General features: G+C 33.0%; 1 pseudogene; it reads left to right on the forward strand.

Annotated features, from left to right (window-relative positions):
* Positions 1–561: 561 nt before the first annotated feature.
* On the forward strand, positions 562–809 carry LOC105513694 (annotated as a pseudogene).
* The last annotated feature ends 15,485 nt before the right edge of the window (positions 810–16,294 follow it).

The raw sequence follows: 16,294 nt of genomic DNA on the forward strand, positions 1-16,294 counted from the left end.
AGATTGTAGTTTTAGTTTTCTTATTCCTATCTGATTTAATAGATAAAGGTTTGTTCAAAATAAAAATAACAATAATGTAATTGATGATTATAGCTTTTTTTATAAGCAAAATGAATGGTAACAACCCTACATGTGATTAGAGGGAGGAATTAGAAATATGTTGTTATTATAAGGTACTTGCACTACTTCTGAAATTGCGTTTCAAAGCAACCACTAAAAAGATGAAATAAAAATAAGTATAGTTGATACACTAAGAAGAGAGAAAACGGAATCATATAAAATGCTAAATCGAACCTACAAAAAGCATAAAAAGAGAAGACAAAATAGGAACAAAGAACAAGGGCATCAAATAGAAAACATCAAACATAATAGATATTAATGTGACTGTATCAGTGAGTACTTTAAATATCAATTGTCTAATAATATTAAGTTAGAAGACAGCAATTGTCAGGGTGAATTAAAAAGACTCAACTATGTGTTGCTTATAAGAAATCAACTTTGGGAACGAGACCGCCGGATCGGTGACTGCGCAGAGCTAGGTGACCCCTGGCCGCCGCCATGATGGGCCGCGAGTTTGGGAATCGGACGCCGATGCTGCATGTGATCTCCTCCAGCTTGTCACCTTTTGAGCAGCGCTCCTTGCCGCACTACTTCACTAAAGGAATCCCCAATGTGTTGCGCTGGACTCAAGAGCCTTTCCTTCGCATAATGCCTCCGTTTGTAGCATTTTATCTTATTTATACCTGGGGTACTCAAGATTTCAAGATCCAAGGGGAAAGAATCCAGCTGCCTATGAAAATGACAGATGAGCAACGCGTCCGGATGACAGTTCCCTGTCCTTGAAAGACCTTTCTCTGGAAGAGGAGTCTGCCTTGTAAGGTCTTAAAGACACAGTACACTTCCTATGGTCTGCAAAATAAAAATAAAAATAAAAGAATAAAAATAAAAAGAAAAGAATAAAACTAAAAAGAAAAAAAGGAAATCAACTTTAAATATGAAGACACATCTAGATTAAAAGTGAAGAGATGGTGAAAATATGCCATACTAACACAGATAAAAAATCAATAGTCACTATAATAATGTCACACAAAACACACTTCAGAGTTAGGATAATTATCAGGGATAAAAAGAGGCATTACAAAATGATAAAAGATTGACTCTCCAAGAAAATAACAATTCTTAAGGTATATGTATTTCACAGAATGCCAAAATACATGAAGCAAAAGCTGATAGGACTACAAGGAGAAATAAATGAATCAATTACTACAGTTGGAGACATCATCACTTCTCTATCAAAAATAGATAGATCCAGCAGGCAGAAAACTAGTAAGGACATACTTTAACTCAACACCACCATCAGTTAACTGGATGTAATGAATATCTACAGAATAATTCATTCAACAATGCAGAATACACATTCTTCTCAAACTTACATGAAATTATCACCAAAATAGACCACATTTTCAGACATAAAAGATAACTTAACAAATTTAAAATAATGAAGACCACATAATGTCTACTCTCAGATTATGATTCAATCAAACTAGAAACCAACAACAGAAAGATAGCTGGAAAAAACCTCTCAAAATACTTGATGAGAAGACATACTCCTTAATTATACAATAAGAATACAATTCATAATTGAAGAAGAAGTTTCAACAGAAATTTAAGGTATTTTAAACTAAATAAAAATTAAATACAACAAAATGTATGAGATTCAGTGAGAGCAATGGTTAGAAAAAAATTGTAGCATGTAACAGAAAATAAATTTTAAAAAATCAATTATCTACATGTTCACCTTAGGAACCTAGATAATAAAATAACAAGTTAAATTCAAATAAAGCAAAAGAAAAAAATTAGAGCCAAAATTAATTAAAGTAAAAATACAAAATCAATAAAGAAAATCTACAAAATAAAAATTGTGTTTTTGAAAAAAAGTATACAGTTGATAAGCTTCTAGACAGGCTAACTTTAAAAAAACAGAGAAAACAAATTATTACTAACAAAAGTGAAAATGGTGCCACTACTGCAGATCTGATGTACATTAAAGAAATGATAAAGGAATACTACAAACAACTTCATGCCCCACAATTTAATAACACAGATTAAATGGACTAATTTCTTGAAATAAACAATCTGCTAAAACCTACCTAAGAAGAAACAGACACTCTGAATAGGCCTATATCTACTAAAGAAATTAAGTCAACGATTAATAACATTACAAAAAAGAAACCACCAGACCTAGATGGTTTCACTGGTGAATTCTACCAAACACTTAAGTGAGAAATTATAAAATACCTTCCAGAAGATAAAAGCAGAAGGAAAACTTCCTAATTCATTCTATTGCTATGTAACCAACACCATCCTAACACCAAAACCAGACAAATATATTACCAAAAAAATCTAAAACCAACATCTCTTATAAATATAGATGGCAAAATCCTCATCAAAATATTAACAAGTTAATTCAAAAATGTATCAAAATAATTATACATTATGACCAAATGAGAGATTTATTCAGGTATGCATGGATGGTTCAACATTCAAAATTCGATTTATATAATACAATACATGAACAAGCTAAAGAAAAAAACCTACATAATCACATCAGTAGATGCAGAAATAACATTTGAGAAAATTTAACTCCTATTCATGATAAAAACTCTCAGCAAACTAGGAATAGAGGGGAACTCCCACAACTGGATAAATAACTTGTACAAATAATCTATAGCTAACACTATACATAATGGCGAGAAACTTGAAGCTTCCCTGTAAATGTCAATGTTTAGTCCATTTTCTGTTACTTAGAATAGAATATCTGAAATTGTGTAATTTATAAGGAAAGGAATTCCTTTCTTACAGTTCTGGAGGATGAGAAGTACAAGGTCAAGGGACTATATCAGGTGAAAGTCTTCTTGCTGGTAGGACTGCTCTACACAATCTCCAGGTGGTACAGAGTATCACATGGTGAGAAGGCTTAGCATGCTAATGTGCTAGCTCAGGTCTCTCTTCCTCTTCTTATAAAGCCACTAGTTCCCCTTCCATTACAAGCCACTAATCCAGTAATCTATCTATTAATTCATGAATGTATTAATTCATTCATGGGTGCAGAACCCTCATGATCCAATCTCCTCTTAAGGGCCCCGCTTCTCAACACTGCCATACTGTGGACCAAGTTTCAACATGATTTCTGGAGGGGACATTCAAACCACAGCAATCTAGAACAATGAAAGGATAACACCTCGCGCCATTCTTTTTCACATCATATTACAAATCCTTCCTAATGCAATAAGGTACATAGATTGGAAAGGAAAATATAAAACTGTCTTTGTTCACAGATAATATGATTAACTATATGGAAAATCTGAAAGATCACAAACTCCTGAACTAATAAACAGTTACAGCAAGGTTATAGGATGTAAAGTTAATATACAGAAATCAACTGCTTTTCTACAGACACACACAATAAATAAGTCAAATTTGAAACAAAAAAACATAAACAAATGATATAAACTTATCATTTTCATTTGGACCTCCAAAAATGAAATACTCAGATATAAATTTAATAAAATATGCATAATATGATCACTAGGAGAATTATAAAATTCTGTTAAAAGTTATCAAGGAAGAACCAAATAAATGGGGAGATATTCCGGGTCCATAGATAGGAAGACTCAATATTGTCAAGATGTCAGTTTTTCCTAAGTTGATTGATAGATTCAATACATTCCTAAGCAAAATTCCAGTAAGTTTTTTTTTGTGAATATTGACAACTTAATTCCAAAATTCATATGGAGAGGCCAAAAACCCTGGAAAAGCTAACTCAATATAGAAAGAGAAAAAAAAAGAAAAAAAAAAATCAGAAGACTGGCATTATCTGACTTCAAGGCTTTCTACAGACCTACTGCATGAAAATAGTGTGATATTTCCAGAAGAATAGGCAAATAAATAAATTAAACAGAATAGTAAGCCCAGAAGTCGACTCAGGCAAATATAGTTAATTGATCTTTGACAAAGAAGCAAAAGCAATACAATGGAAAAAAGACAGTCCTTTCAACAAATGGCACTGGAATGATTGAACATTCATATTAAACAAGAAGGATTAATACACTGTTTAGAAAAATTAACTGAAAATAAATTATATATGTAAATAAGAAATGCAAAACTATGAAACTCCTATGAGATAATATTTTTAAATATCTGAATTCCTTTGGTTTTGCTGATGATATATAGAGATAATACTGAAGCCATGGTTTTTGAAATAAATAATTAATAAGCTGAACTTTATTAAAATTTAAAACTCTGCTCTTCAAAAGACATTGTGAAGAGAATGAGAATATATACCAAAGACTGGAAAAAAAACATTTGAAAAAGACATATCTGATAAACAACTATTACCCAAAATGTATTTTAAAAACTCACTTAAAACTCAACAATAACAATAATGCTTGATTAAAAATGGCCAGAAGATCTCAACAGGCACCTCATCAAGGAATATAAACAGATGACAAATAAACATATGAAAACAAGCTCCACATCATGTCCTTAGGGTACTGAAAATTAAAACAACAATGAAATACCACCAAACACTTATTTAAATGATTGAAATTAAAGCACTGACAAAATTAAATGCTGGTGATGATGTGGGGCAACGAGAATTCTCATTCATTGCTGGTGGAAATTAAAAATGTTACAGCATCTTTGGAAGCCAACTTGTCAGTTTCTTACAAAACTAAATATATTCTGGCCATAGTTTTCAGCCATTATGCTCCATGGAATTTATTCAAATGAATCAAAAATTTATATTCACATGAAAATCTGCATATAGACATATATGTAGCTTTGTTCCTAATTGCCAAAATTTCATTCAGTAGGTGAATTGATAAATAAACTGTTGTACATGAATACTTTAGAATATTGTTAAGTACTAAATTAAATGACTTATCAAGCCATAAAAAGACATGGAGGAAACTTCAATGCACATTGCTAAATTAAGGAAGCTAATGTGAGAAGGCTATATACTATATTAGTTCAAAATATGACATGCTAGAAAAGGTAAAACTATGGAGACATTAAAAAGATCAGTGTTTTCAAGGGATAAGCGAACACCCATAAAATGCATAACATCAAGAAAGAACCTAATGCTAACACTATGAACTTTGGTTGATAATGATGGCTGTGTAGGTTCAGTAATTGTAACAAATTTACCACCCTAGTGCAGGATATTGATAAGGAGGATGTTGTGTATCTGTGGGGATACTAAGTATATGATAATTCTCTATACTTTCCAATCAACTGGTCTGCAATCCTAAAACTCCTCTACAGAATAATATCTATTTAAACATTTTATGTCAAAGTACATGTTTAGTGTTCATTTGGCAAACAATTGGAAATCATTACTACCTTTTGTACATAAAAAATGAATTCCTTTAAATCTGTTGCAAGAAAGAAAATAACTCACCAACTGATGAGTTAACTCACCTACCAATCTCATTAAGCCTTTCTTATTGTAATACCGTAATATTGTGGTATTATGATTCAAATACTTCCTTTAATGAGAAGAAAATTTCAATGTATTAGTAGACACTTGATGTATCTGAATTTTTAGGCCCATTAATCTTGCTCTATTTCTTGGCAACAGATTACGAACTACTCTATAGCCACTGTATTTGATTACTAGATTAATTGATGAGACTCTTGCCAAAATAAGTGAGTGCATTGAGCATTAGAATAAAGACTTCAAAATATTTTCCTTTGTTCAGTTTTATTTTTTTAACAAAATTAAAGTCAGGTTTTTCCCTTGTCACCAGTGGTGCCTTCTTCACTTCAGTTCTTGCTAAAAGAAAGAGATCTAAGTAGTAACCTCATAATTCTCCAGCTGAATTGAATCAGCTTTCAATGGAAATAATTATTTAACATCAAATATTCAAACCATTCTCTTTGTCATATCTCCAAATAAACATTCTATTAATTCATTTAATCCATAAACAATTATTTTTAGTATTATGTCTAAGTAGAGTACATTTCAAGTTATGTACTTGAAACATTATGTACTAAGTAGAGTACATTTCAAGTCCTTCAGAAATTCTGAAATAAATATGACATATAACCAAGGTGCTTAATATATTGTGAGCACTGACTAATCAAAACAGATACTCAACAATCAAAGAAAATTTTGGCTGGTATTCTGCATAGTTCTTTCCAAGTGGAATTCACAGTGTAATGGGAAAAGAGAGAGGAATAAAAGACTATAAGTAAGAAAAAACCATGTAATGTCCAAATTATCGCATATGCAATAATAAGCAAACAGTGGAGAAGGCAGTTAGAAAGTTTTCAGAGAAAATGTAGGATTTGAGCTAAAAGTTGAAAATCAAAGAAAGAACAAAAAATTATGAAATTGAAAAATAACCTCTCCAAAACCAAAATGGAAATATAATATAGATATAGCCATTAACAAAGTTATAGTATATATATGGAACACAAATATTAAATGTTTGTCGTATCTATAAATCAAGGATAGAAATAAACTTCATATGTAGCCAAAAATTACTGTTCATTTTGGTGTGTATAAACAAAACACTGCATGTATACATATGTAACAAACATGCATGTTGTGCACATGTACCCTAGAACTTAAAGTGTAATAAAAAAAAAAAGAAGAAATGGACCAGCCCAGTAGAAATATGCATAACTGAAACATGTTATAACTGAAGTAATAACTCTTCACCAATTAAGACTTACATTTTAAAACAGTATTTAAAATGGTATCTACAGATACTCATCTGTAGATTTAGGGAAAGAAAATAATTTGTGCATTACAGAGAGTATATTTCTATAATGAATACATTGATCAGGATTGCTTATCTTATGCTGCCCTATTTAACTTAATTAAGTTTTCTTTTGCACTCACTCAAAATCTGCTCATACCTAGGTGAATCATTAGGACAGTTCAATGATTGATTTGATATCTATCTCCAAGTCCTATCACTTTCAACAAGTAGGCTACAGAATATGGTGACAGGGAAGTGGCCTGGAGAGCCCAATTTTATTCCCTTGATTCTGAAGATACACACTCAAGTTGTACTCACAATTATTTGGCCCAAACTCATACCTTGATTGCCCAGTGACTTCCAGAATGCTAAGAAGTATACCCAGCAAGGAGAGGGGAACTAGATACTGATTTTCACAAGTAATGTCTCCTAAAAATACACATTCATAACGTCTACTTTGACAGGTAAACATGGAGAGTAAACATACCTGTAATCAAATATAAGGAAGATTGAAGAGTTCATGACTTTACTGTGTTTTTTTTTTTTTTTTAAAAAGAGAATAGAATGTGTTTCAAGCTGTTTGTGTAGTCTGTGATTTCTTTCAGCAGTGCTTCATAGTTTTCTTTGTAGAGATCTTTCAATCCCCTTGGTGAGGTATATGCCAAATAATTTTGTTTCATTTTTTGCAACTGTTGTAAAAGGGGTTGGGTTTTTGATTTGATTCTCATCTTGGTCATTGTTGGTTGTTGGTTAATATCAATAGCAGTGCTATTGATTTGTGTACACTGATTTTGTATCCTGAAACTACACTGAATTCATTTATCAGATCTAGGAGCATTTTGGAGGAGTCTTTACGGTTTTTTAGGGATACCATCATATCATTGGTGACTAGCAACAGTTTGACTTCCTCTTTACTGATCTGGATGCCCTTTATTTATTTCTACTGTCTGATTGCTCTGGCTAGCACTTCTGGTACTACGTTAAATAGAAGTGGTGAAAGTGGGCATCCTTGTCTTGTTCCAGTTTTAAGGGGAAATGCTTTCAATTCTTCCCTGTTCAGTATAATGTTGGCTGTAGGTTGCCATAGATGGCTTTTATTACCATGATGTATATCTCTTGTGTGCTGATTTTGATGAAGGTTTTAGTCATCAAGTGATGCTGAATTTTGTCAAATTCTTTTTCTGCATCATTGAGATGATCATATGATTTTTGTTTTTAATTCTGTTTTTGTGATATGCTACATTTATTGACTTGCAGATGTTAAACCATCCCTGCATTCCTTGTATGAAACCCACTTGATCATGGAATTTTCTTTTTGAATTCAGTTAGCTAGGTTTTTTTAAGTATTTTTGCATCAACGTTCATCTATGATATTGTTCTGTAGCTTTCTTTTTATGTTATGTCCTTTGTTGGTTTGGTATTAAGGTGATACTTGGCTTTGTAGAACGATTTAGGGAGGATTCCCTCTTTCTCTATCTTTTGAAATAATTTCAGTATGATTGGTTGTCAATTTTTCTTTGAATGCCTGATATAATTCAGCTATGATTTCATCTGATCCTGGACTTTTGTTATTGGCAATTTTTTCTATTACTGTTTCAATCTTGCTACTTGTTATTGGTCTGTTCAGAGTTTCTGTTTCTTCCTGATTTAATCTAGGTGGATTGTATATTTCCAGGAATTTATCCATCTCTTTTAGATTTTCTAGTTCATATGCATAAAAGCATTCATAGTAGCCTTGAGAAATCTTTTGTATTTCTGTGATATCAGTTGTAAATCTCTTATTTCATTTCCAATTGATCATATTTGTATCTTCTCACTTCTTTTTTGATTAATCTCACTAATGGTCTATCAATTTTGTTTTTTGTTTTTTCAAAGAACCGACTTTTTGTTTTATTTATCTTTTGCGTTTTTTTTTTTGTTCCATTTTCATTTAGTGCAGCTCTCATCTTTATTATTTCTTTTATTATGCTAGACATGAGTTTGGTTTGTTATTGCTGCTCTAGTTCCTAGAGGTATAATCTTAGATTATCTATTTGTGCCCTTTCAGACTTTTTGATTATAGGTATTGAATGCTATGAACTTTCCTCTTAGCACCACTTTTGCTGTGTCTCATAGGTTTTGATACCTTTTATCACTATTGTTGTTTAGTTTAAAGAATTTTTAAAATTATGCCCGTGAATGAGTAGAATCAATATTGTGAAATGACTATACTTCCAAAAGCAATCTGTAAATTCAGTGCAACTCTCATCAAAATACCATCATCATTCTTCACAGAACAATAAAAAAAAACCCTAAAATTCATATGGAACAACAACAACAAAAAAGCCTGCATAGCCAAAGGAAGACTAAACAAAAAGAACAAATCTGGAGGCACCAGGTTACCCAATTTTGAACTATACTATAAGTGCATAGTCACCAAAACAGCATGGTACTTGTATAACAATGGTCGCATAGACCAATGGAATAGGATGCAGAAGCCAGAAGTAAAGCCAAATACTTACAGCCAACTGACCTTTGACAAAGCAAACAAAAACATAAAGTGGGGAAAGGATACCATATTCAATAAATGATGCTGGGATAATTGGCAAGCCACACCTAGAGGAATAAAGCTGGAGCCTCATCTCTCAATTTATACAAAAATCAACTCAAGATGCATCAAAGACTAAAATCTAAGACCCAAAATTATAAATATTCTACGAGATAACATTGGAAAAACTCTTATAGACATTAGTTTAGGCAAAGAGCTCATGACCAAGAACCTGAAAGCAAATGTAACAAAAACAAAGACAAAGAGATGGGACCAAATTAAATAAAAAAACATCTCCACAACAAAAGAAATAATCATCAGAGTAAACAGACAACCCACAGAGTGGGAGAAAATCTTCACAAACTATACATCCAATAAAAGACTAATATCTAGAATCTACAAGTAACTCAAACAAATCAGCAAAATAATAATAATAATAATAATAATAATAATAATTCCAAGAAGTGGACAAAGGAAATTAATAGACACTTCTCAACAGAAGATATGCAAATGACCAATAAACATATGAAACAATCCTCAGCATCACTAATTAACAGGGAAATGCAAATCAAAAGCACAATGTGATACCACCTTACTCTTTCAAGAATGGCCATATTTTAAAAATTAAAAAATAACAGATGTTGGTGTAGATGTGGTAAAAAGGGAACACTTTTACACTGTTGGTGGGAATGTAAACTAGTACAACCATTATGAAAAACAGTATGAAGAGTCATTAAAGAATTAAGAGCAGAACTACTGTTTGATCAAAAAATCCCACTACTGGATATCTACCCAAAGAAAAATAAGTCATTATATGAAGAAAATACTTGCAAATGCTTGTTTATAGTGGCACAATTCACAATTGCAAAAATATGGAACCAGCTAAATGCCCATCAGCCGATGAGTAGATAAAGAAAGTGTGATATATATGTGTGTGTATATATATATACACACACATATCACACTTACATATATACATATCACACACATATATATACATATCACACTATAAATATATATATATATAGAGAGAGAGAGAGAGAGAGCTTTCTTTTTATGTTATGTCCTTTCTTGGTTTGGTATTAGGGTGATACTTGGCTTTGTAGAATGATTTAGGGAGGATTCCCTCTTTCTCTATCTTTTGAAATAATTTCAGTAAGATTGGTTGTTAATTCTTCTTTGAATGCTATTATATATAATCAGAATACTACTCAGCCATGAATAGGAATAAAATAGTGACATTCACAGCAGCCTGGATGGAGTTGCAGACCATTATTCTAAGTGAAGTAACCCAGAAATGGAAAATCAAACATTGTGTGTTCTTACTTATAAGTTGGAACTAAGCTATGAGGATACAAACGCATAAGAATGATATAATGAATTTTGGGGACTTGGGGGATAATGGTGGGGTTGTGAGGGATAAAAGACTACACATTGGATACAGTGTACACAGCTTGGGCGATAGGTGCACCAGAATCTCAGAAATTGTCACTAAATAACATTTCCATGCAACCACATACCACCTGCTTTCCTAAATCTATTGAAATAAGAATAAAAATAGGCTGGGTCCAGTGGCTCAAACCTGTAGTCTTAGCACTTTGGGAGCCTGAGGTGGGCCAATCGCTTGAGGTCAGGAGTTTGAGATGAGCCTGGGCAACATGGGAAATCTAGCCTCTGGGAAAAATATAAAGAAAAATATATTAGCCAGACCTGGTGGTGCACGCCTATAGTCTCAGCTATTCAGGAGGCTGAAATGGAAGGATTGCTTGAGCCCAGGAGGTGGAGGCTGCAGTAAGCCATGGTCACGTCACTGCACTCCAGCCTGGGTGACAGAGAGAGAACCTGTCTCAGAAATAAGTAGGTCAATAAATAAATAAAGTAAAATAATATGAAAATAAAATAAGTAAATAAAAACTTTTAAAACTTACTGAATAGAATAAATTGATGAATAAGAGAACAAAAAAAATTTATTTTTTAAAAAATAAAATAAATTAAAATTTTGGTCTTAAGATAGGAATTGGGCAGGATAGCCAAGGGAAGAGAAAAACTCAAAAAAAGACCATTGGAGTGCTGTTTAGTACGGTGTGTGCAGATGCTAAGGGTCTGAATAAGGATGAAATTATAGGAATTTAAAAAATACGCAAGGGAACTTAGGAAAGCAACAAGCTTCAGATTTCATAAATGATTGAAATTTGAGTATGAGAAGAAAAGGAGTCACAAACATGACTATGATCTTTAAAAAGAAGTAAAAAGACTCCTCAAACTCTCTGTTTAGTACTTCTCTTCACAATGTAAAAGAAAAAAAAATTCATACTGAGAAAAAGAAAAAAAATATTACAACAAACCACTCACAGAAATGTGCATAGTCACCTAAAATTATCTCTACTAGATTATAAAAACAGCAGTTACACAGCAATGGAATTCCTCAGTTGTTTCCCTGACCATGGAAGAAGACAAGCCCTTTGGGTGCCACTTTAAGTTTCAGGGTTAAAAATTTTAAGTTTCCTATCTTTGGCATAAAAATGGGGTCATAGGGAGGATATATTGAACTGTTATTGAGTAGTTCTGTGTTTATTTTTCTGGCTCTGCCACTAAGGCTTTTTGTGATTCTGGAAAATACAACTTTTCTGGATCATTTTTTCTTTTCCTCTAAAGACCTTTCAATAAAAGATGACCAAACTCTTCAGCTCAAACATTCTAACTTTACCAAGAATGATACATGTTACATTGCCTAATTCAATTTCTACTTAGGACAACATACCGAATTACAATTATGATTAAAAGAGAACTTGAAAAATTATAAAAATTATTATTCAAGTTTTCCTGGGATTTTTGTTTTATTACATTTATATAGTGAAAGCACTTTATAAGGTAGCCTTTGTTATACTAGAATGTTAAATCATGACAGAGTTGGAACCTAGATGGAACTAATTTTTTCAAAATAGAGTTATTTGGTAACCAAAAAATGTAATAATTAATATCAGTATTTCAATTGTTATTCCTGGGTATTTGTAAACATGGGAGTCATGGGAATCTTTCTGATCTTTCCCAATAATTATTGGGACTCTTCAGAAAGCATTTCTTTCCAATAACAGGCATGCTACCTTATTGTGGATTTGATAGTAAAATTCTTAATATTTTACAATCTTCCTAAGAGATGTCTCTTTTTGCAAGTGCTAAGTAATATGTTGTTATTAATGCATCAGCTATCAATATGTTTATTTTCAATACAGCATTTCAGGATCAAGTAGTTTATTAATTATACCATTTTTTTCTTTTTTTTTCCAGAGTAAGGGTAGAAAAGCAAAGACCTGCTAAAAGTTAAAAATATAACTTTTCTTTATGTTAGGGGGAGAAACAAGCCTCTGAACCCAAAATGGCAGCTAAGAAAGGATAGTATTTATAGAAGCTAGAATATGAAAGGAAATGCCAGGAGATGTCAAAATTGATTGAAATGCTCAAGCCTGACAGCTCTGAAATTTGCAAGTTGAATACCTGCCACAATTTGTGAATGATCCTCTATATTCTTAAACTGCTTGATTTAGCTAGCATTGTGATAGAAATGGATGAGAGAAGCCAAGAAACTATAAGGTATATCCTAGTGCCATTTCATTCCTAAAACTTGCCATAATACATGTTATTCTGCAATTTAAAACATGGCAAAAGTATATATGGATATTGATTAGAAATTTGTCCTCTAGTGACTTTTTTCTATGTCATACACGAATAATTTCAAAATGTAAACACTTTCAAATAACGTTTTTTCTACTGAAGTGCTTACTTATTATTTAAATGATCTGTACATGAATGCATGCTCTTTAATTAAATGTATTTATTTACCTGCTGCTTTGTATTTACTTACGTACAGTTGTGTGTGTCTGTTTGTGTATGTAACAGTTAAATAGTCACTTGAGGCCGGGCGCGGTGGCTCAAGCCTGTAATCCCAGCACTTTGGGAGGCCGAGACGGGTGGATCACGAGGTCAGGAGATCGAGACCATCCTGGCTAACACGGTGAAACCCCGTCTCTACTAAAAAAAAAAATACAAAAAATCAGCTGGGCGAGGTGGCGGGTGCCTGTAGTCCCAGCTACTCGGGAGGCTGAGGCAGGAGAATGGCGTAAACCCGGGAGGCGGAGCTTGCAGTGAGCTGAGATCCGGCCACTGCACTCCAGGCTGGGCGATAGAGCGAGACTCCGTCTCAAAAAAAAAAAAAAAACTCACTTGACATATGGTACTGAAGAATCTGTGCAGCTTTCTTATAAGATTGGCTGAATTGCAGAATGCTCTAAACAACTAGGCAAGAAAATAATAAAAATAAATAAGCATTGACAAAAGAAAATGCATAGAAGACAGTCAGGATCTCTTGGATAATCAAGGGTAACACAGGCAATTTAAAGCTTACCATCTATTTAAAGTTGACCAGTGGGGATGTTTACAAGTGTTGAAACAAAACTAGAATGGAAAACAAAATTATTTGATTTTAGCTAAATCAAAACAAGGTAAAGGATAAAGCAGAGAGATATTTATTTTAGTCTTTGTAGAGATTCTTTTTAGTCTAGCAAAATTCAAGTACACACTATCACTGCTCTACCTTTATATTCTTTAAACACATACACATACCCAACCACATATATACATAATATTTCAAATATAGAAAGAAATAACTGTAGCTTTATAGTTAAAATACTGTTCTATAATACACCACTCTACAAATATAAAAATTATTTGACTCTAACTGGTATTTACTGATAAAATAATGCCAAAAGTTGCATATTAGTAGAGACTGAGCATCTTAGTTGTGTTCTTTCTTTATTCTTCTATTAGAAGCAAAATGATGTCTTTGTAAACATTACATATTTTGTTAAAAAAATTGACAAATTACAAATCCTCAATCTTTCCAAAAGAACAGCAATGCTAAAGAAAACATACAAAAATTTAACATTTCACTGTTGAGGAAAATGAATAACAATTTTCTTCTTTTTTAATAGAGTTTTTCAAAATGGAGAGAAACTGGAATATTGACTTCAAAAAACAGTTTCATAAAAATATAGTTATCCTTATGTAGTATCAGAAGATAGGAAAATCATATTCAAATACATACATTTATTTAAAAAAAATAAATATTATTCAAAGGCCTGATGTCAATAAATACCAACATCCTTAACAAATTTGAGAAATAGGTTCTGAAAATTTCACCACCAACAACAAAAAATGTAGAAAGCTCTGATCTAATTACTATTCAGGAATGTAATTCATTTGTTGTAATTAAATAGGAAAAGGGAAAACAAGTGAGAAGCTAACAAAGAGAAATACTTTAAATGTTTTTACCTTCCTTTAGGGATAGTGTACCTTTCCTACTTAGATGGACTCTATCATCATCAGAACTTTGGTATATGTAGTAGTAAACTCCATCTTCATTTAAACCTGGTACTATTGCCCAAGTCACTCCCAACCCATCCACCTCCATTCGAGTAGCCTGCATTTCCTGTGGTCTTGTCATTTTATTCTATCCTTTACTGAATTTTAATGTCACCATTCCCCTATCTGGTTGAAATGATTATGACTTTAGAGCCAATGGCTGCAACTTTAGTACAATTCATTAAACTTTAATCAAATGGTGACTTTAGAGCCAATTATATGACAAATATTAAACTCTCAAAGGTCATTGAAATAAATGAATAAAGGTAATATAGCAGTGTGATAACTTCAGATTGTGTAGTACTTATTGCAAATAAATTATGAGCAAAACAATCTATATTCAAATTTGTATTTAAAATTTTTAATGTAATCTAAAAGCCTAATTGCTGGTATAATCTGTCAGATAAATAGAATAATCAAATAAGTAAAGTTAGCTAAATCTAACTATGTAGAAATATATTTGTGGTAATAGGTGATATGGTTTGGCACTGTATTCCCACCCAAATCTCATCTTGAATTGTAATCCCTGTAGGTTGAGGGAGGGACCTGTAATTCCCATGTGTCAAGGGAAGGAAGTGATTGGATTATGACACTGTTCTTGTGACAGTGAGTGAATTCTCATGAGATCTGATGGCTTTATAAATAATAGTTTTTCCTGTACTGATACAGGTGCACTCTCTCTTGCCTGCTGCCACGTAAGACATGCCTGCTTCCCCTTTCACCAGGATTGTAAGTTTTCTGAGGCCTCCTAAGCCATGTGGAACTGTGAATCAATTAAACCTCTTTCCTTTATAATTACCTAGTCTTGGGTATTTCTTTATAGCAGTGTAAGAATGGATTAATACAGTAAATTTGTACTACAGAGAATAGGGCACTGCTATCAAGATACCCAACAATGTGGAAGCGACTTTGGAACTGGGAAACAGGCAGAAGTTGGAACAGTTTGAAGGGCTCAGAAGTAGATAGGAAGATGTGAGAAAGTTTGGAACTTCCTAGAGGCTTGTTGAATAATTTTGACCAAAATGCTGATAACGATGTGGTCTCAGATGGAGATGAGGAACTTATTGGAAACTGGAGTAAACATCACTCCTGCTATGCTTTAGCAAACAGACTGGAGGCATTTTACCCTGTCTTAGAGATATGTGGAACTTTGAGCCTAAGAGCTATGATTTAGGGTATCTGACAGAAGAAATTTCCAAGCGGCGAAGTGTTCAAGAGGTGACACAGAGTAAAAGTTTGAAAGACCTGGAGCCTGACGAATGCAAGAGAAAAGCAAAACCCATTCTCTGGGAAGAAATTCAACCTAGCTGCAGAAATTTGCATAAGTAACAAGGAACCAAATTCTAGTTGCCAAGATAATAGGGAAAATGTCTCCAGGGTACATCAGAGACCTTGGCTGCAATCCCTCCCATCACAGGCTTGGAGGCCTGGGAAGGAAAATGATTTAATGGGGGAGTCCCAGGGCTTGACTGCTATGTGCAGCCTTCTGAACATGGGGCCCTGTTTCCAGGGTTTTTCAGCTCCAGTCTTGGGTAAAAGGGGCCAAGGTACAGATTGCACTGTGGCTGCAATGAGGGTG

Source organism: Colobus angolensis, unplaced genomic scaffold (assembly GCF_000951035.1).
Source record: "Colobus angolensis palliatus isolate OR3802 unplaced genomic scaffold, Cang.pa_1.0 Scaffold235, whole genome shotgun sequence".
Lineage (NCBI taxonomy): Eukaryota > Metazoa > Chordata > Mammalia > Primates > Cercopithecidae > Colobus > Colobus angolensis.